This window comes from Pogona vitticeps, chromosome 6, assembly GCF_051106095.1.
Source record: "Pogona vitticeps strain Pit_001003342236 chromosome 6, PviZW2.1, whole genome shotgun sequence".
NCBI lineage: Eukaryota > Metazoa > Chordata > Lepidosauria > Squamata > Agamidae > Pogona > Pogona vitticeps.
Window position 1 is genome coordinate 102,453,035 of NC_135788.1, and position 23,158 is coordinate 102,476,192.

The 23,158-nt window shown below is 43.5% G+C and overlaps 1 long non-coding RNA gene across 1 annotated transcript; it reads right to left on the reverse strand.

The window, feature by feature from the left end:
* Positions 1 to 592: 592 nt before the first annotated feature.
* Positions 593 to 22,931, reverse strand: LOC144583680 (uncharacterized). The gene is made up of 3 exons (XR_013537606.1): positions 22,726 to 22,931; positions 1,815 to 1,920; positions 593 to 764 (listed from the first exon to the last, which is right to left on the reverse strand). It is a non-coding gene; the product is annotated as an uncharacterized LOC144583680 (long non-coding RNA).
* Positions 22,932 to 23,158: the final 227 nt, after the last annotated feature.

A 23,158-nucleotide genomic window follows, 5' to 3' on the forward strand; every position in this document is an offset into this window, starting at 1 on the left:
GAGCAGTGGTCCTCAACCTTGGGCCTCCAGATGTTCTTGGACTTCAACTCCCAGAAATCCTGGCCAGCATAGGTGGTGGTGAAAGTTTCTGGGAGTTGTAGTCCAAGAACATCTGGAGGCCCAAGGTTGGGGACCATTGTTCTAGAGCACTGGTTCTTCATCTCAAGTCCCAAGACGTTCTTGGATTACAACTCCCAGAAATCTTGGCCAGCACAGCCAGTGGTGAAAGCTTCTGGGAGTTTTAGTGCACAAATATCTGGGGACTCAAGGTTGGGAACCACTGGTTCAGATCTCTTCTGGGGTCCAGATGCACAACTGCTTGGGAGAGCAAGGACAAGGATTTGACAACCCAGCAACTGCATGGAAGTAGCAATAGATTTACCATGGGGCCCTGGATCGATGGGCAATTTATTTTAAGCAATAAAAGATCATAAAGCACTGTTCGAACTCTTTTTTAAAAGGTGCTATAGAAATGAATACATAGATACTGCACAGAAAGGTGCTAGTTATGTACATTCGGAGTGTCTGGAGCACCCTGATGGTGGCGTAATAATAAGCAGCAACGCAGTAACTAATGCAGGTCCAGCCTGAGTAAAATGCAAAGGGCTTTATTGCACACGGAACTCCCTTGCCTCAGTGCCTGCAGGGAGCGTAGCATCCAGCCCTGGGCAAATCCCGCTCTGGACCTTTGCTCCTTGAGTGCCATGGAATAATTGTGAGAAACCCGGAGACTTGGCCATAGAGGATCTTCAGTGACTTGACGTCTGAAAGAGAAAAGATGCACAAGGTGATGTAGCTTTATTTTTCAGTCCCCAACAATCTAGGCTGCAGTGGTTCTGCCCCCCCCCCCCCCACAACTCCCAGAGACCCACCAGTGTTCCTTTCCTGACATATCTGTCATCAGTGGAGATATCAGAGTGCTGCTAATTGCAGGCCAAATGGGAACTGAGAAGACTGAGTTTCTTCCACAGTCCTTTATGCTTGATAACATGTTTCCCTTGCATGGCTCTTGTGTTCTTAGCATACTTTGGACTGTCAGGAGATCTGCTGGTGGGGCTTCTCTTCACTATTCTGTGAGGAAAAGCTTTATCCCATCAGTTCTTACGAGACAAGGCTCCTGTAGTGCAAGCATAAAGGTCCTGCCACAAAAAAAGTTGGCAGCGCTCCTCATTTCCAGGATCTCTTTGCTAAAGGGATAGATAGGAGTGGGATGAGTCATGAATTGGGCTCCCCTTCCATTTCTGATGAAGCCTCACAAACCCCTTCTGGGCCTTAATTCCCTTTGTTAGAGACTAGGTATCCTAGAGCAGTGGTCCCCAACCTTGGGCCTCCAGATGTTTTTGGACTTCAACTCCCAGAAATCCTGGCTAGCAGAGGTGGTGGTGAAGGCTTCTGGGAGTTGTAGTCCAAGAACATCTGGAGGCCCAAGGTTGGGGACCACTGTCCTAGAGGAGTCCTGTTAAGAACAAATCCAAGGTTTTGTTGCTGTAGAGATGCTCCAACCTTGGATAACTCGGGTTCCTGGACTGCAACTCCCAGAAGCTTTTATCATCAGCAGTGCTGGGTGGGGTTTCTGCGAGCAGCAGTCCAAGAACACCAGCGTTGCCCAAGGCTGGGCACTACTCCTTCATCTCCGCAGCCTCCTTTTTGTCTCTGTGGGCATGGATGAAAACCATGTGGTCCTAACTTCCCTTTTTATGATCTGACTGCAGTTTTCCATGCTGACATAGTTCTGAGTCCTGCCATTTACCAAGTTGTTTCTGAACATTTGCGTATGTCAAGATTATACTCAGTGTAGAATGTCAGTGCCTTACCGTGGACCTGGCTTCTAGATCTGGGTGGGCTGTGCCCAGTGCACGTAGACAGGAGAGGTAAGCCTCCAGCAGCTCCTTGCATGCATCTTCACCCTTTTCTTTTATGCTGCAGGGATAATGAAGCAGTGAAGAAAAAAGTCCTGCCCTTGCAACATCAGATTCCATACAAAAAAACCAAGCATATCCTGTTCTTCGAGTGTAGCCATTCTGGTGTTATTTACTACTATATATTTATATCCCAAGGGACGTGGTGGCGCTGTGGGCTAAACCGCAGAAGCCTGTGCTGCAGGGTCAGAAGACCAGCAATCGTAAGATCGAATCCACACAACGGAGTGAGCTCCCGTCGCTTTGTCCCAGCTCCTCGCCAACCTAGCAGTTCGAAAGCATGTAAATGCGAGTAGATAAATAGGTACCATCTCGGTGGGAAGGTAAAATGGTGTTCCCTAGTCAAGCTGGCCACGTGACAACAGAAAACTGTCTTCAGACAGGCGCTGGCTCTACGGCTTGAAAAGCGGGATGAGCACCGCCCTCTAAAGTTGGACACGACTGGACTGAAAATGTCAAGGGGAACCTTTACCTTTACCTATTTATATCCCACCTTTCTAGCAAAGTACTGGCTTCCAAAGTTAATGATTCAATCAAATAAAGGCAAGTTAAAATATTAAAAGTACATCAATGGAAGAAAAAGGAATCGGTCACCCTATGAAAAACTTCTCTCTTAGCAATCCACCTTAATTGCTTAAAGTGCACTTGAATAAAAGCATCTTTGCCTCTTGGGTGAAAGGACTACATGACAAGGATAAACAAAGCTGATGTATCTCTCTTCTTTTTCACCACTTTCTTACTGTTCTCCTCCTCCAATCCAATGTATTAGTAATTCCCAACCTTGGGTGACCCCAGATCTTCTGGGACTGCCATGCCCGGAAGTCTTCACTACTAGCTGGGGTTTCTGGGAGTTGCAGTTGAAGAACACTTGGGTCAACCAAGGCTGGGAACCACTGCAACAGATGGAAGTCTAGATGTTGTTTTGCACTACTTGTATAATGGGTTTGGTCAGCCTGTTGGTCAGTTCACAGCCACACTGTCCTGTTATCTGTCACATAATGGAGCTAATAGCAAGTGAAAATACTAGTAATAAAGTGCAATAAAAAAAGAAAGATAACCCTGTAAACAGGTGCAGTCGATGAATCTGTTAGCAGCTAACATTTCCATTTTGGGTGAGAAGAAGTCTTGAGATACTTCTGAAAGTTTCTACGGTAACTAACTTCCCGTGAAGATTTAGTGAGAGCAACTGTGCTTGTTTCTCACAAAGTGCTTGTTTTGACATATAAAGCCCTAAACGGCTTGGGCCCTGGATACCTGAAGGACTGCCTCCTTCCATATGAACCTACCTGGCAGTTAAGATCTAGCCAGGGGGCCCTTTTGAAAGAGACATCCCTCAAGGAAGTAAGAGGGAGGGCTTGTAGACAAAGGGCCTTTTTGGCACCTGCCCCCAGACTATGGAATGCCCTCCCAACTGAAATTCGTCTGGCACTGACATTGATGACATTTCGGCGCCAGGTCAAAACCTTCCTGTTCCCGAAGGCTTTTGATTGAAATACTGTAACATCAACTGTGGGTCCTGATGGCAATTTTAATTGTATTTTAATCATTTTATCTTTTATTGTATTTTAATTGAATTTTAATTGTAAGCCGCCCAGAGAGTTTTGGGTAGAGTGGGCGGCATATAAGATAAATAAATAAATAAATAAATAAATAAATAAATAAATAAATAAATAAATAAATAAATAAATAAATAAATAAATAAATAAATAAATAAAGTCATGGGAGAAAAATCCTGGAGTTTGTTTTGCCATACATTCCAACCCTGAATCAGTAACTTTGGAAACTGATCAGAAGCTATTTTTTTATTTTTTGGAAAGTCAGGTGCTATAAAAAAAATAATTTAATTATAATAAAACCTGTAGTGCAGAATAAACACATCAAAGGCAAGAATACTGTACTGTACATGTGTTTCAGTGATTTGGCCACTAGATGGTAGCAGAAGGTCATAGACGAGAGAAATACCATTCTGGTTATCTTTCTCCACAGAATATATAAATATATTCAGATAAGTCTGCCCCCATTGGATGAAATGAAGCATCTGAAAGCAGTCTTCATGCAGAGGCATTGCTGAAGAATCACTCTTGTTTTTTGTTTTGTTTTGTTTGGCTGCTCTGCATGTGTTCCTCAAGGCACTAGAAGCTTTGCCAAATTATAGGGCTGGCGGTTTGGGATGGTGCTCACTTTAAAAGATTGCACTGCTTAAAAGTACTTTTGCAGAGTCCAAAAAGAGACCAAGACAGATACAGTTGCCTGTAGGCCAGAGATAAGAAACAGCTCTGAAGCAGGTGGCCGGAGGAGCACGTCTGCAATATAACCACAAGGAAGAGACTTGGAGGGGGGGGACTTCCAAATAGGGGAAGTTAGAGTGGTCTGGCTCACAATTAAGTTTTTATCTTTAATGTGATCTGTTTTACTTCTAATTTGAGATCCTTCTGTTCACACCGATTGATTTTGTTTCTACTGTGAGAAGGATCCAAATAGGATCTTTGGATCACTCCAATTTATCCCCCTTTCAATTAAAGATTCTCCCCTTCCCACCCCCTTCCCTGCACTTTTCCACAGCCATTGTTCACGACGTTTTAGCAACTTTCCTTTTGCTATTGTCGTTAAATAATGACATAGCGAAACAGCAATGCATCTATGTAGCATGACACACGTACAGTAATACTTCAGAGACTCCTCTCCCTTTTACATTTTCCTCCCAAAGAGTCAACGCTGCATCAGAAACAATGCAAGCACTGAAAGACACTTCCGATGTATCTAGAACTGCCCTGCATCTGTTAGGAATATTTTTTTAAAAGCTAGAGAAAACGAAAGTAGAGGAAGGGATTTCTCCACTTCAATGGCACAACTCACCAAAGATGTCATGGGGTTGTCACTTTAGGTAAGTCCGCCCACAGGTCTATTGTGGTGTGAACTAATCACTGCACAGGTTAAGCAACGGGCTAATTAGGAGTGCTCCTGTAGCTCTGGTGCTAATCTAAAAAAGGTGCAGGATGGATTGCTGTAAGTCAGTGGTTCCCATCCTTGGGCAACCCAGGTGTTCTTGGACTGCAGCTTCCAGAAACACTAGTCAGTATAGTCAGTGATGAAGGCTTCTGGGAATTGCAATGCAAGAACTCCTGGGTTACCCAAGGTCGGGAACCACTGTTCCAAGTCAAGGAACACATGGACAATGTAAACCAAACAACATCAACATCAATTTAAATAGCAAGTTATTTTGCCAGTGTGGAATGCTCTGGGTGTATCCAGAGAGCCTGGGTTGCCAACTCTTTGCAGTTGTCTATGTCCCACAGATTTAGATGGTGGTGCTTTTGGTGTCATAGAGATGTGTAGTTGTAACACGGAAAGGGTAACTGGGGCTTTGTCTTTGGGTGCTTGAATTTAGAAGGTGCAAACAATTGTTGTTCAAAGGGCATGAATCTGCCTATTGGTGTTTCCTGCTGAAAGGGAGCAAACCCAATATGACCATCACATGGTCAGACCCAGTTATATCTCTATATTTCTCTCTCTTCTCCCTGCACCTGCTGATCTTGTGTGATCCAAGCCTGATCAACAGGGCAGTGAAGGCTCAAGTAACGAAATGGCAAGTTAGAGTTCTGTCTATGTACCCAATAGAGATGATAGATCCCAGAGGCTACAGTTCTTAGTCCCTTGTGTTAGCAATCTTTACAACTGATCAGAATTAATTTTGAGTAGTAATCATATTTGGATTGCAAGAAAGGAGGATGTGGGAACAGCAGACTCCTCTTGGCCAGCCCCTGTCATGGAGACACAGTGGGGAATCAAACTCCCCAACACCTTGCTCCATAATCAGAAACCTAAACCACTGAATTCTATCCAGCTGTAATGTTCATTAGCACATGGATAAATGTGTGTTGGACCATTACTATTCTCATACAGCCCTTGAGATAGGACATGCTGGTAATAAGGAGTGTACAAAGGAGTGTTACTTGCTGGAGCGTTTCTCCTTAATGTCATCTGTCCGACAAGATCATCCTAGTCAAGGGTCCTCCAGGTGCCCACCCCAAGGGAGGCCCATAAATCTTTTACAAGAGGTAGGGTCTTCTTTGAGGTGGCTCCAACTTTATGGAACCAGCTTCCTTGTTTAGAGTTCTTGCATCCAAAGTCAAAATACCCAACAGGACATCAACATGACTCTAGCGGGACAGGACTGAGATGTTCCCAAAAAATACCTTGATGAGATTCTGAGCCTACCTTCGTGAAGGATCAAGATCTGCTTACATATACTTCAAATTACCGCACATCTGAACTAGACCCATGTAATCCACTGTTGAGTGATAAAACAATAGTTATGTAAATCCATTGAGTTAATGGGTCTGTTCTGGTTGGGACCTGCCAGTAGGATTCTTGCCAAGGAGTTTAGTTAGAAAACTAAAACTAAACCAAAACCCTACAGACACTTCCGTTAATAGCTGCTTAATCTGCATTAGTTGTTGATTGCATTAGTTTCCTACTGTGAAATATTATTGGCTGCTGATTTCTTGATGTCATAGGGTAAATCTGGAAGCCAGGCTGCTCTTTCTTCGTGAGTGGGAAATCCTAGAGCCAGCTCTTCGGCAAGCTGGCAATTAGGTTTGGCATTGTTGCCAGCCAGCATAACACAGCATATGCGTCAGGGATGACTGGAGCTGTAACCCAATACTTACGGAAGATGCCATATTGGGAAAGGCCTTCCTGCAGATAGATGTTCTGTACCTTTTGGAGTGAGAGGCATTAGAAAAGGCCATGTCACTTTCCCCCGTTCCCCTCGGGTTGAGTGGTTGTAACATTTCACTCTAGTGACCTGTCTGTCTCTCACACTCTCCATTAAGCACATCAGCCATAATCTCCTTAAAGCTTGAGCAGCCTCTCTCTCAGGTTGGCCTTTCCCAAAGGTGTTCTTTCTTAATACCTCTTTTGAACTAGTGATCCCTATAAAGCACCACACGTACAAAGCAAATTGTTTGCTTAATAGAAATAGGGCCCTCTTGTTCTCTTGACAGAAATAGGGCCACAGTGGATGTGATGGCGGGAGTTTAACAATCTAATATGGGAAACCATGTTTACAACTTGGACCTCCATCATGATACTGTACTGTGGAGGGCTCCTGTTCAGGTTTCCAGCCAACCAGACAACAAATCATGGCTTTTGCCAAGCTATTCCATTGCAAATGGGATCTTGTCTCAGACACTATGGTACAGCCATGAAGAATGGTCAATGGACCATGTTTGAAATGTGAAGGGAGGCGGAAACTGACTGGTTTTTGTTCCAGAGGTTTGAATTTCTGGTTAGAATTCTCCTTTTGGTACACAATAGAATTATGTAGACTACACAGAAGAGAATAGCTTCAAGTTCCTCAGATAGTCCACTCCTTTTTCATTAACTGCCACATTGAGTCTCAATAAATTACTCCCAGAGATTAGTGGCAGAAAGAATAAAAAATGTTTCACTGCTTACAGTGCATTACTTATAAACGTCTGACTTCAACAGACTTTCAACAGAAGGAAATAGAACACTCAGCAGAGAAGCAGAGCTTTCTTTGACTTCTGAGGTGGGAAGGAACAATTGGGTAATGCCGGATAAATTGACAGTTATCCAAGCCCAGAAAGATCCCTCCCACCCAAACAACAAACAGCATGCGAGATTGTAAAAACTCCAGCAATTTTAACCCTTGGTTGCTGTAGGTTTCAACCCCCCCCCTCTCTCACACACACACACTTTAAGAGGACTCATCACAGAAAGTAAAAAGTGGACTACTTCTATTTCCCAGCCTTTGTAGCTTGAACTCTAAACTGAATCACAGCGAGGACAGCACTTTATTAGACACTGCAATGGCTGTTTAATACATCACCCAAGCTATCAATAGTAGAGGACACTGATCTGTGTACAACAGCATTTGTTAATTTATAAGCACAGCTACAAAATGGGTGATAAAAAAAGTTAAACAGAATTGAAATACATCTAGATCAAGTGGAGAAGACAAGAGGCCTGTGTGCCTGCTGAGTCTGTTGTCCAGGTGTTTCCTGCAGATGGGCCACTTTAAGGTCACCAATTGTCTACTTTATGATGCCCCCGAGGCGGAACAGTTAGGTTGGATGGCACTTCAAATGGAAGATACCTTCCGAAAGAGGATTGTTGTCGGGCAGGCTTTCAAATGAAAGAGTGTCCTCTTTAAAAGTGGATGTATCACCACCTAACATAGACTGTCTTGGTGACATGGAAGGCACCGCTCGGCTCCAACACTGCAAATGTGAAGGAACCAGTCTATTTCTCCCCCACCTCTGTTTATATCATTCCTTTAAAATTACATAAAGCCTATTTAGAATAGTAACTACTGTAGTTAGCTAAAAAAAATGACATACATATTCTATGAATACAATGGTGGGATCCTTGAAATGGGGTAGCTAGGCACCTGTTTGATATTTCAATGGAAGAACTGTCTTTCCAAAATGGATATTGGCTTGGGTGGAACCATGTGTTGGGGCTCTGCGGCAGAGAAGGAGTTAATGATGTGGAACTAGGCTAGCTCCATTATTGCCGTATGGCTGCCTACTCTGTCCAGCGCTAATGAAGCTAGAGATGAGTCAGCTTCTGCCTTGATTGCTGCCTGTTGGGCGCTCATAGGTAAACATCCTTTTGCTCTTCCGATTCCTGTCTTCCCCATGTTAGTGCAGATACAGTGGTCCCCAAACTCAGGGTCCTATATGTTCTTGGCCTTGAGAGTCAGTGGATAGAGTGATGGATTATGATTCTGGAGATCTGGTTTCAAATCTCCATTGGGCCATGGGAACAGGAGGGTTGGTAATAATAGCAATATCACTCCTTAAATACAGTATCTCATATACAGTAATGCCTCCCAGGACAAAAACCTCGCAAGACAAATGGTTTTCGCAATGGGATTGATGACTCGCAAGATGAATTGTTCCTATGGCTGTGCTTCACAAGACGAATGTTTTCCATGTTTTGTTCCTGCCTCATGTTTGCTGATTTTTAAATGTTTTTCTATGATGTTTAAAAAGTTAAAGTTTTTTTTGATTGAAATTTTTGAAATCATCTGCACAATATGTATGGCTTTAAAGAGCGCTTAATAAACCCCTTGTAAACCAAATCTGACTTTGTTCTGAATTTTTTTGCCCATAGGAATGCATTAATTAGATTTCAATGCATTCCTATGGGGAAAACTCATTTCGCAAGACAAATTTTTCGCAAGACAACATTAACCGTGGAACGAATTAAATTCATCTTGCGAGGCACCAATGTATCTTGAAAATTCTTTTGGGCACTGTCATGAAATGGATGCCACTTGGTGGGGTGCAACTCAGTGCAACACAACATTTTGTAATGTTTTAGGACTACAACTCTGACCGTTGGCTATGCTGGCTAGAGTTTCTGGCAGTCGTCATTCAAGAACACTTATTCATTTTTATTTAATTCATTTGAAATATTTTTACCCTCGCTTTCTCCTTAAAAGGACCAGACCTACCGTTAGGCTACAGGATGGAAGCACTTCAGGATGCTGTGGAGTGGGCAGCAGTGACAATCACCCACCATTCTTCTTAAGCCATTTTTTCTTTCTTTCTGACGACAGGGCTGTGCGCACCTCACAGCCTGCCTTGTACCCCCAAACTATACTTTTGCCTTCAGGTGCAGTGCAGGACACTATTCCACTGCCTTCGCTGAAGTTAAACACAGGAAGGCCAATTCTTGTGTGTATGTGCAATGCAGGCAGGAAGAAGCATCTCTTTGTACCCATGCTTGCCTTAGGCAGCAAAACATCTCGAGTCTGCCCCGAACTGGATCTATTCCCTGGTGCCGCTCCTATTTTGAGAGGAACAGAGATAAGAGAAAGTTTAAACTTTCAGTGATGCCCTCAGGGCAGGGCTTTGAGGAACATGTCCAGGGCCTCATTTGGTAAAATGAGCGAGAAAAGAAGGCCCTAAAATGCAGCAGGACTGGATGACCACATTTCAAAGCAAGTGAAGCAATTAATACCTACCCACAACTCTAAAGGGTGGGTGATTGTCACAAGCCAGAGTCCAAAATTACCTAACTGTGCCATCGTAGACGCTTATGTGAGGCAATGGGTGTTTTCAAGGGAATCAAAATGTTCAGGAACAAAAGCAACAACAACAAATGCAGAAGCATTTGTGTCACTTTTCGGATGAACAAATTTATTTCAGTGTGAGCTTTTCTGGAGTGTAATCTGCTTCTTTCAGATATGAGGAGCGTAATCCACAGGAGCTGACACTGAGGTAAATTAGTTGAGTGGTAGTTTATCCATTGGGGAAAGTGGAGTTTTGTCCTACTGCATGTGCAGATTACCCCAAACCACCTGATTTCGGCCTGATTTCGGCCTGCTTTCTTACTAGAGTGTGTGTGTTTATCTAGATACTGTCTTCCCAGTAGCTCCGTGCAATGCCTGTTGCCAGGGCAACACAGCAGGAAAAGCCCAATATGGGTCAGCAATGTGCTGCTGGCAGTGGATTAGCTGGGACCCACGTGGCTGCGTGGGTGCCAGACACTGAGGCTGCTTGCCATTCAGAAACAGGATTGAGTTTGGTGTCTCTGCCTGTCACTTCCGATCACGTTCCCAAAAGGCCATGTGATAAGTTGGCATGGCAGACCAAATGTGAAGGGACACCTTCACTAGGGTTCCTTCCTTCCTTTACATACTTTTTTTGTAATAAGGCTGGTTGGGCATGGTTTACTCAGTTCAAATGTACATCAGAATACACAGTTAAAAGGCTTGAAACCTGTATTTTGTTTCAAAAGATCATCTTGGCCAGATGGGCGAATGAATTCTGATGAATTTGAATGAAAGAACAAAATATGGGCTTAAATCACTTCACTGAAATTAGAAGAGCTTACAAACACTGGATGATCACCCTGTCATATTCCAGAAATTTATATCATTGGGTACACATGCTTCCTTAATTACGTTTTTTAAAAAAAAACAACAAAGCCTCATTCAAATGGTACAGAACGTGGCCCAAATTTTGTGCAATGATAAGAAACCCTTTGTCTTGATTACAGGCTCTTCCAGAGGGAAGTAAAATTGTACCCCTTTTCTGCGGTCCTGGTTAGCTTTGTAGGACACAGGTTTTGTTTCTAAAGATTATTTTGAAAGCCACTTCTCTAAAACCTCCTTCTTTTCAGGAAATGCATTAAATTCTATAAGAAATACTGTATGTAAGACATCCACTTCTCAGCTCGAGCTTCTATTCTAAAGCTCTGTGCATGTGCATGAGAGAGAAAACTGAAAGGTAATTTAAGGCTTCCAACAAGAAATGAAAACGAAGGAAAGCCCTCTACGCTCTGCCCCTCTCTGCCCCAAATAGAGACTAAAAATAAACCATGCCTTCAGGAGAGACCGAAGAAAGCATAGAAAATCATGGAAAACGTAATCTTTTAGCCAAATAACAGAAACATTATATAGGTAGCAGGAAAAGTACCAGTGTCATCGGTATGAATCAAGTGTGTTGCAGAGGACAGATGCTCTGTCTAGAGCAGCTCTTAAGCTCAAACTAAATAACACAATTTCTTTCTTACATTTATACCCTGCTTTTCCTCTACAATATCACAGTTTACAGTCTTCATTCAATTAGCACATCATTAGAAGCAGAGCTTTCCTAAGAAGCAAAAGCAACTGGTTTCTCCTCACACATTATTGCCTCTTTTCTCATGTTGCGAATTAGGTTTCTATTTTCTAATTGACCATTTGGTTTCATTTGAAAGTCTGATAGGAGCTGAAATCAGATAGAACTGATAGATCTGGGGGGATAAGAATATAATAGCAGGAAATACACAGTTGCTTGACCACATGATTTGACCTGAGCCTCACAAGATCACAGTTCAACACACTCTAACCTCTACATCACTCAGGCTCTTTCACAGAATCCACCTTCCCACAATATTTTGCCCCTGCCTTTCCTATCACCCTTGTCCCACCTTGCCTTGTGATAAGATTTATTTATTTATTTATTTATTTATTTATTTATTTATTTATTTATTTATTTATTTATTTATTTATTTATTTATTTATTTATACCCCACCTATCTGGACCGATGGACCACTCTAGGCGGCTTCCAATATAAAATTAAACAATAAAACACAACAAATACATAGCTAATACAAAACAACTAGAATAAACTAAAAAATAGGAAAAATAATAATAAGAAGAAATCAAGAATTGGCTGGAGGGAAGGCCTGAATGAATAACCATGTTTTTAATTGGGTTTTGAAGATGCCCAGCGTAGGGGGCGCATGAATCTCTGAAGGGAGGTGTTCCAGAGGTGAGGAGCCACCGCCGAGAAGGCCCGGTTTCGTGTCATTTCCTTCTGGGCCTCTCTCAGCGTCAGGCTCCTCAGCCTCACCTCCTGACTCGCGCGGGTGATCCGGGTAGACTTTGGTGGAAGTAGGCGTTCCGCCAAGTATCGAGGTCCTCCTTTTAAGAAAACCACTTCCGGGCCTGTGGTTTTGAGGCTAAATAAGTTCTGACACACCTCTGCCTTTTTTCTAGGTGCTCTCAAATGCTCTAGACAGCTCACTCTTAGCACAGGCTTTTCTTAAATCACATGCTGAGCGGAAACTATGAGCATTGCATTACAGTCCCTGCTCTTCCGATGACCTTGGCAAGTGCTCTCTCCGTGTGTCCTTTTCCCTCCATCCACAGCCTATGAATGATGCTCAGCAACTATCAATACAGTCCCCAGACATCTCTTGCAACGAGTGACGTCTTGTCCCTACCCAAGTTATGTAATGTATTGTCCCCTGCTGATTAAAATCCCTATGGCCTCATTAGTGACAGCTGTGTTCTTGCTCCCCATGTCCCCAGGCGAGCAGATGGCAAATCACAGGGTGTTCCTGTCACCCAGCATTAACGCTGAAACGGCAGATCAGAGCCACCAGGGTTCAATCGCAGGCAGTGAGGGGCTGCGCTGCAATGTTTAAACCACTGATGCACCAACAGGATGTGACGCCCGCCTCTCCTGTCCCTGTGTAGACGTGAGAGCAGCTAATGCTATAAGCATGGAATTCTAGGCATTAAAAACAAAACACAAGACAGTAGATTTAGATGAGTTACCTAACAACACGCATACACACATAAAGCTGAAACTGTTTCACAGGGCAAAACCCAAAGGGGGAGGGGGATAATCAAAAAAAGACAAAATCTTGTGGGGACGCTGCTAATTTTATTCAGCGTTTCCCCTTAATTTGTAGTGACAATTCTCTCCCCCTCCCTTTAGGTTCCTATGTATACCTTTTACTTCTTTAATAAAGACATCCATCATGCAACTAATAAATAATTATGTCAGATGTGCCTAGACAATGGGTACAGTGATTCTTCCTGAGGGAAGTGACAGTTTGTCTATCTTGGTTTCCTAGGATCTCCTCTACAGTCTCATTCCATCCCAAGTTCTTTACTGGGATGTGCAATTTCTCCCATTGTCTTCCTCCATGTGGAAGTTGTGTACTTTTAATTCTTTTACTAACTGATGCATTTTTCTCAGTGACAACATGTGCCTGTGCACATTTTCCAAAGGCATATGTTTTAAATCATGTACAGTGGTGCCTCGCTTAACGATTGCCTCATTAAATGACAAAACCGCTTTACGATGACGTTTTTGCTATTGCTTTTGTGACTGCAAAATGATGTTCCTATGGGGAAAATTCGCTTAACGATGATCGGTTCCCTGCTTCGGGAACCGATTTTTCGCTAAATGATGATTTCGAAATAGCTGATTGGCGGTTCTAAAATGGCCGCCCGCTGTGCAAAATGGCTCCCCGCTGTGTTTTCAGGATGGATTCCCTGCTTTACAGGCAGCGAAAATGGCTGCCCCTATGGGGGATCTTCGCTGGACGGTGAGTTTTCAGCCCGTTGGAATGCATTGAACCAGTTTCAATGCATTTCAATGAGCTTTTTCATTTTGCAAGACAATGTTTTTGTAAGACAGTGATTTTTGCGAAATGAATTAACATCGTCTTGCGAGGCACTACTTCACATGTATGTGCATATAATGCTGAAAGAATTACAATACAATTGCCTGTACTGTACTTGTTTTTATTGCTTGTGATTTTCTTTCGACAAAAGGGGACTAAAAGAAACGTATACACCTTTGTTAATAGTTTCAGGGGGCACAAATTCATTCCAGTTATTGCAAACCTCCCACGATAGAAAGGCACCCTTTCAAGCTATTTGGAGGGTGAAAAACTGTTATATGCTGTACCCACCTACACCATTACCTCATCCCACCCTCTAGTCTAAAGCAATTACAGGCTTCAGAGAAGACAAGGACGACAACTTAGAACAAGACTAAGAAAAAATGCCTAGGCCAAGCCACCAGGCATTGTTAGACTACAGCTCCCAACAGCCTAAGCCAGCATAGCCAATAGGGAAGAATTCTGGGAGTTGCAGTTCAATAACAACTAGTGGACCATACTTAAAACAACAACAATTTTAAAATTAAAGAGCTGGGAGGGATACATTGGATCATCAAGTCCATCCCCTGTTAAGGAGGGCCAGTGAACAACTGAACTCCCAGTCTCTGGTTCCATAGCCAGAAACCTAAACCAGCAGCTTGTCTATGATTTAAAATAAGGGTAGCGAGTAAGGGGAGAAATTAACTGCTGCCTTCCAGGACACCACCTTTCTAGTCCTCAAAGCAAATCTACAGATTGCCACATTTTCCTGCTACAGGACAATAAATTAGAATTTTAAACCTGCATTCACAAATTTCCCCCAAATGAAGTCTAATCTGGCCCTAAAACAACTGGGCACAATTTCCTATGCTGTTGTTGCCACAAAAATGTATGCTGATAAATATTGAAGTTTTTGATTTGTAGAATTTTTGGCTACTAGGGCAAGAAGAGGAGAAACAAGAGGGGGGATAATATTATCAGTCCTAAAGCCTCTGATTGGGTAAGCTGTCAACGTTTCTGAATAACAGGGATGCTGGCATGTCTTTGGGTCCGAGTCCCGAGTTCAAGTCTCTATTAAGATCAAGCTTGGGTGGGTTCCGAGTCATGAGTCAGGTTCGAGCCATTGAAACCCCCCCAATATGAGTTGAGTCGCCAGTGTGACTTAAGTCCAACTTGACAGCGAATCCCACAACTTGACTCCCCATCTCTGAATAATAATGGTTGTGTGAACAACAGCTTCGAATTTTTCTCTGGATGTGAAAAGCTTTCAACTCGCGAGAAACTTTAGGCACCATGATAGTTTGGTGATTTGAAGATGTACAAGTGGAAGTTCTATGAGTGCGATTACATTTTTGGTGTTATTGTTTTCCAAGGGACTCTGACCTGAAGATTGCACCTTTGAAAAGTCATGATAAAGCCAATGCCTTTTCTACTGTTCCCTTTTCTTTTTCTGCAACCAACAGCAGCCTCAGATTAAAGAGTGTTTCCAGAGATGGGATTTTTTAAAGGGTACCATTCAAAAGAAGTTATGGAGATATTCTATCTTCTCCTCCTTAACAGACTGCCTGTTGTGAGAAAGAAAACAGAAAAAGCAGTGGAAAAACCCTGGAAGGTAAGACATGAAAGATAATAATGTCTGAATCCCTTGTAAAATTCCATGAATGGGATATACTCTGAAAAGGCAGAAAAGGCCTTGTAAAATTCCGTGAATGAGGTAGGGAGATTGCATAATTAAAGACCTATCTGGAAATACCCCAGGGCAATATAATTTATAGCACGTCCACCACGTTTGGAGCAGAAAGCTAAAATTTTAAGTTAATATACAAACAGAATGCATGGACATATTTATTTATAGTTATTTTGAAGAAAAAAGTGTTAGTATACAAATGGAAGGCTGCAAAATATAGCTTTGCGTATTGTCTTAGTGTAAGCCAATAAATAAGATTTAAAAAATCTGTTTCTGAATAGAATGGATGTAGTAGTTGATTGTATTGAATATTGAAGCTGAGGCTCGAATACTTTGGCCATCTCATGAGAAGAGAAGAGTCCCTGGAAAAGATCCTGATGTTGGGAAAGTGTAAGAGAAGAAGGGGACGACAGAGGACGAGGTGGTTGGACAGTGTCATCAAAGCGACCAACATGAATTTGACCCAACTCCGGGAGGCAGTAGAAGACAGGAGGGCCTGTCGTGCTCTGGTCCATGGGGTCATGAAGAGTTGGACACGACTTAATGACTGAACAACAACAAAATAGTTAAATGTAAACAGATGATATGTTTCAGAGTAACATATGCCTTCCTTGTTAATTTTCTCAGTGGAACAATCGCTACTAGGGAGAGGGTGAAATTTCATTCAAGCTCTTTAGAAAACTTAGAAATGTTAAATGCAGTATATGGAAGATCAACTTAGGGTGCGACCACACTGTCCTACAACTTAGGACTGTGATTTGATTTGCAGCCTGTAATATGTTTGAAATTGCAATCGGTCCTCACATACTGGATAAGATGCGAATTACATTCCAGCCCATCGCTGCCCTTCTTTATTTTCTTTCTTTGGTCCCACCTCTGCTGATCCTTCCTACCTCTGGTCCCACCTCTGCTTTTATGGTTCACTGTGAAGTTTGAACATTATTTTTGCAAAATATATCATAATTCACACATCAGAATGATTCACTAACAGAGGTCACCATCTTCCCCTTCCCATCCATTACTCTTTTCTCCTTCTTTCAAGTAATGTGTGAATCTCTGGTTACATATGGTTTCAAACTACTGTACTGTCATGATAAACTTTGCAAAATTACTGTTCAAACTTTTGATGTTCTGTACTCTTAGACTGCAAAGTACTAAAAGTGGATATCAAGCACCCGGGACACCCGGGGCAAGGCAAGTATTTTGGGTCATGTGTCTTCATGAAATGCATAAGCATGGTGGGACATGTGGCCATGGTGGGAGGAGTCCCCGGGATGGTGCCAGGAAGTGGTCACAGAACTGCTTGAGGTTTGTGCTGGTGGTGGCAGCGGCAGCAGCAGAGGTAGGCCTGGCGCCTCTGGTAGCTTGGACTCAGACTGCTGGGAGGGGGAAGAGGAGTGCAGAGTGGGTGTGGGAATGTGCCAGTCATTTTAAGTGGCAGTCATTGTCCGCCTGAAAGTATGTTTCAGGTTTATAAGATAATTGCTTTTGATTAGACATCTGCCTGAACTCTAGAGGGTAGCATCTGCCCTACTCCAGTTTCACGAGTCCTGACTGAAACAAACTGAGAATTAAAAGAAAGAAAGAAATGGCATATTATTCCTATCAGTGTCGATGGGCCCATCCACAGTTGCATATGGATATGGTAAACGGATTGCTGTTAGCACAGTTTGGATTGGGGAGGGGAAGACCTCATCTGCAATTGTTTCTACGTAGAACGATCCATCCTTTCCCTTTAAGAGCTGTCACGCACCTTTCTGATCCCAGCAGTAGAGCATGCATTTTTTTTGTCATATATGTTGTATGGCCTGAAGATAGCAGCCTCCAGCAGTTTCTGCCATGGTGGCTGCAGGTTCCAAGGGGAGGGGAGAAAAAAAAATACAGGGAGAATAAGGGAAAGGAAACGGAGGGGGAGGGTGAAAACAAACAGCTCTCTCTCTCTCTCACTCACTCTCTCTCTCTCTCTCTCTCTCTCTCTCTCTCTCTCTCACACACACACACACACACACACACACACACACACACACACACACACACACACACACACACAGAGAGAGAGAAATAATGTAAAAAAATCACTTCCCCTGAACTTCCACAGGGGAAGTGCTTAATTGACAGTTGATCAACTGCAAGGGGTCATTTACTGCCGAAACAGGGGGAAGCATGCTAAATGGCACATTGCTCCTCCCCCAGAGCACTCCACCCCACAACCCATACAGGCAGTCTGGACAGGCCCAATGTCTCAGCCCCCGTCACAAAATCCCCTTGCCAGGCACATTAGGATTAGCCTGATAAACAGGAATGAGTTTAGGGGGATTATAAAGTCATAGCTATGTCACGATGAATGAGAAGCAGGACTAGTGGGAGTGGGGGTGATGTGACGAGTGGGGGAATGAGTGGGAGTGGAAAGACATAAAGGAGGAAGGATTATTTCCAAAGTTGCAAAGTAAAAATGTCTTCTAGTGAGCAAGAAGGATGGAGTCCCTGGGGCACACTGCCTTGTTTTAGCTATTCCATTATCAGAGCTGAAAACAAGAAGCAAACATAACTTCAATGGCATTTGTGACTTTTTAATGCTCGCCCCCCCTTTAAAGTTGAAATGCAGCCAGTGGGTACGGCCAATCTAACTGGAGCAGGATGTCTGTCTGTCTGTATCTTTGCTTCAATCTTTTCCCTATTATCCTTGCCAGAAGCTGTGGCACAAAAAGACTTGGAAAACTCAGATAAAACCTGTTTCAGCTATTTGGACCTCTTAATGAAGTCTTTCTATTTCCAAAAATGACGATAGAATTAAAATGGGATGTTTCATTCTGCTTAAGCATCTACTACAGACAAAATCCTGATGGTAACAAACCGTACACAGAGTTCAGACTCTGGAACTGTTGTCCAAATAGGAGGACTCAAGCTGGGGACCTAGGAATAGATTATCAAGTTATAGTCTCTGGACATGTGCAGAGTGCATTTTCCACAGTGACCTCATCTCAGTAGCATAGTCACAAATTCAGACATGTAAGGTCCCTCCTTGAGACTTGCACATATACATGTACACATACTCTTTCTTTCCTGAGCATGCATGCACCCATGTTTATCTTCTCCTAGAATTCCAGAGCTGGAAGGGACCCTATGGATCATCCAGTCCAACCTCTGTCAAGGAGGCACAGTGGGGAATCAAACTCCCAACCTCCGGCTCTGCAGGCAGATGCCTAAACCACCGAGCTATCTGTCAGTTATGTCCTAGCTATAACTATGGAGTTGGAGGTGGGCAGGAGTCCATGCAGAGGGAAGGGAGAAGCTGACATCGAGAAACCAACCACTCTCTCACTCTTCTTATGTGGGGGAAGTGGCAGTTACCAAAGATTTCCTTCTAACCCTCCCCCCCTCCTGCTTCTACCCTGCCCTCCTCCTGGGCTCATCAATAGGACACTACAAAACATACCGAGGGAGTTGGGTGAGGAAGGAGAGAAGCCATGTTTTCAATTAGTGAGTTGCAGGGCAGCCCTTTTTTCTAGGTTTTGGCTGACACCTTGCATGCAAAGGCAGGGGAGCAGAAAGCCAACCAGCACCCAAGCCATCCTGCTTAGGCAGAAAGGTAGGCAGACTAGTGAGAGGACGAGCTGGCTCCCTTGGCCTTGTATGGAACTTGTTGCAGAGTTCTGAATTCTTGGTTACATTCTTTTATCGGCCCAGCAGAAGCGCAAGGGATTCACAGAGCAGGATAGCTTCAGATTCACCAGATTAGTCTACTTCTTTTCTTGTTAACTGGCACTTACAGTCCCAATAACTCACTCTGAGATACTTGTAGGAGAAGGAATAAAAGGTGTCATTACTGTACTTATAGTGGAGCAGATCATGATAGCTTGGACAACATGATAGCTTTCCGCAAATGACTAAAGAGAGGCAAAGGAACACATAACAGTGTGGTGGGGCTGTCTTTGAATTCAGAGGCGGGGGAAAATGATTGACACAGTCACTCAGACCAGAAAGGTCCCACCCAGCCAAAGACCTCTGAAATAAGGGGGGAAAAATATCTGTATGAAACAGGAAGGGAGGGCAGTTTTGAAGGATAGGCCAGTTAGAAAAGCCAGCAACCAGTTGCGACGAGGAAGTGATTTGACAGAACCAACAGGGGGAGGGATCCTGCAGGGTCCTGGTTTATTTCAGGACCAGTGTCAGCACCTTGACTCCAGACAGGGTAGCAGGAGTTTACACCTTTGCACCTTTTAAACCCTTGGCTAAAGGAGTACTAATCATAGCACTTGTTTGCTAAAACTGTACACTGTTCGTTAAAAATGCTTTGACAGACTATCTCTGCTGGGTGCTTGACACCCTGTCTATTGAATAGGGAATTACGCTGGCCCTTGGCCCAAATGGAAGATTTTCCTCTTTATACTCTAATCCTCCTGGCTGAGCTTTAGCTTCTTGAGTTAATTGATGAGGAGGAGGATCAAGGTCTGAACATTATCTCTCTAGCAGCACAGAGGGGCCCTTCAGCTCCCCATCGGTGATTTTCTACAGCACCTTTAATGTGCAAAGTCCTTTGCGATTTTTTCTGCCTCACCTTCCCACAATAGGGAATATAATTATGGGACTTGAACCAGAGTTCATAGTCATTTATCAGTTGCATTTATACCCCATGTTTCTTGCAGTAAACTCAAAGCAGAGTACATGGTTCTTCACACTATACCCAACATCCAGATTAGGTAGGTTACTCTGAAAGAGAGTGACTGGCCGAAAGCTACTTAGGAAGCTCACGGCATATAAGGATTTGAATCTGGATTTCCCAAATCTTAGCCCAGCACTCTAGCTTAAAATACCAGGCTGGTTTGTTGTCTACCACATCAATCAAATGTAGCTGATATGATAGTCCCTAGCTGCCTGGATAGCTCAATGGTTTAGGTATTTGGCTAAAGCCAGACATTGGGAGTTCGATTCCCCACTCTGCCTCCTGGGATTAGAGCCAGCCTATGTGGCCTTGGGCAAGCTGCACAGTCCCAAGGCACCCCCAGAAGAGGGAATGGTAAACCACAAGGGAAACCCTGAAGAGTCACTATGTCAAACTTGACATCATCATCATCACCATCTCCTCCTCCTCTATGGCAATCAATAACTTTTTGACATGGGCAGAATCCTGACTATGCAACTGCAGGAGATTCTGGTCTTATGACTCTTTCAGCTGCCAGTCAAAACACCTTGTGGAGATATTTAATCTTTCCCTCCATTTTATTTGATTAAAAAAAAAGAACAACCAATGGAAAAGCATGGGAGGTTTACAAAGGGAAGAATATCCCTCTCCTTTTTAAAATTATGCAAAGGACCTGCCCTTTTCATGAAATTCCATGCAAACTAATGATGCCTGTATATACTTGCACGCATCAGTATGTGAATAAAATAATGTCAACCTAGGTATACTTCCTTAAATACTATTATAGACCATGGGTACTAATACCACTTGGCTATAGGTCCCAGAATTCTAATCACCCGGACACCATGCTGGCAGGGGATGATGGGAATGGTATTGTGAAAGCTGCTAGCTGAAGAAGGCTAGAGAACAGCACATAATCAAGACCAGATTGCCATTTCTCATCCCTTTTTACTTAATTCAAACCATAGTATCTACTCAATACTTCTATTAAACCAAGTTTATGTAACTTAGTATATGCTAGAAGCTAAAATGTCCATTTGCTTTAGCATTTCAATTCTTCAGGGGGGTAGGGAAAAATCTGACCGAACACAGGGGCTTAGCTATGGCTTCTGATGTCTTTAAATATATACATATATACACGGTACATTGTACATCTGTTCTGTTCTGCTATGGGGCATTTAATGGTCTCCCATCCAGAATACTAATCAGACTGACATCTGTTTGACTTCTGGAATGCTCCAACATCTGGTATTCCTAGATTATTCATGGCCCTTCTGTGAACTCACTCTTTTAAGTTTGAATACTAAAGTTTGATTTTATTTTTATACTCTGTCGATGCTGCTGCAGATATTGCTTGGTACCAAAGGGAAGTCTAAGGTTGTGCACTTTCTGCTGCCGACAGCTCAGCGCTGGCGTAAGTAGCAGCTCCCGTCTAGCAAAGTTTCAAGTTATATTTAGATATTTGGTTCTCTTTGTGTGATTTTTTTAAGATTATCATTGCTATTTTATTATATGCGGATCTTATGATGCTGTTATTTTGTAATAACCAGAGTTGTGGCCTAGCCGCTAGATGGGCAGGATAAAAATTTAACTAATTAAAACAAACAAACAAACAAACAAACAAACAAACAAACAAACAAACATTTTTGCCAAAGAGCTGACATTTTGCTATGCACTCAGCTATGAGCTCATAAACTGAGCTCCTGAAAAACTCATCTGACAGTTAACACTGTTGAGGAAATCTCCATGAAGATAGATAGATTCAAATGGAAGAGAAGGAGGTAAGAGGTCCAGACAGGTAGTAATAAGGTGAGATCCGTGTTAAAAAATTCTTGAAAGTTGCATACTTGGTAGTGTTGTGGATTTGGTCACAAACTCAGCTAGTGCCTGGAAAAGCAGAATCCCGAGGGCAGGGCCAGGCTTTCTATGAGGCAAAATGGTGCTCCTGCCTCATTAAAGCAGATTAAAGGGTGACAGTGTGACAGTAATCTTTATTGTTCCATCTGCCTCATTTGTCATTTTGCTACAATGGGTATGGTATGGGAACATGAGTAGCGTTTTTCTGATCAGGTACCATTCCTCAGAGACCAGCACTAGGCCTGTGTGGTGAATTCAAGCATCTGTGAAAAACAGTATTCTAGATTGGGGCGATTTTCACCGTCAAGGAAGTTTTGCCTTCAGACGCTCATAAAACCCCTTGCTTAGATGTGCATTGTTTCATGCACGTCCACTTTTGCCTTCAGGCCTCCAAACCATTTCCTACGTGCGAAGCAGAAGTATCCCTGTACAGAGTGGCATTCTGTTACATTCAACCTAGAATAACTTCTTCAGTTTTCAGGGTTCCCCACTGTTGGCTTCTACCCATCCACAGCTTTTGTTGACTGGAGGAGGGTGCAGCAGGCATGTGGCTACCCCCACTCCCGTCCTCACTAGCCTCTTCTCCCCCCCCCACCCTGGCTCATCCTGCCCCAGTGGGATTTTCCAAGCAGACATGAACCTGCCCACCGCTGGGACCCATTGCCCCCACCCCGCTTCCCCAGTTTGCACCACTTACCATTTATCAGAGGCGTCTTTCAGCTCCGCACAGGGCAGCTCTTCGGCGGGGGCAGCTGGGGTGCTGTCTCCCTCCGCGGGGGCTCCCCCGTGGCTGGGGCTGTCTGACATTGCTGAAGCTGGACGTGCGTGCTGATCTCTGCAGAGAAGGAGGGGAAGCGACAGCGATCCCTCTGGCTGGAGAGGCAGCCGGAGCCCTGCCCAGTCATGCAGGAGGTGTGGATAGAGAGATAGAGCGATGGGTGGGTGGATCTTGGGTATTTGAGATATGCTCAACCGGCCCAGCACTGGGGCTTAATTCACAGAAGCTTAGCTGGGAGAGGCATCTTCTCTCTCCCTTCCTCCCTGCCTTCTGCAGCTGGATCTAGGGCAAAGAGGGGGGCAGGGCATGGCCGCAAGTGGAGGCCAAGGTGATCAGCTTGTGGCCGAAGAGT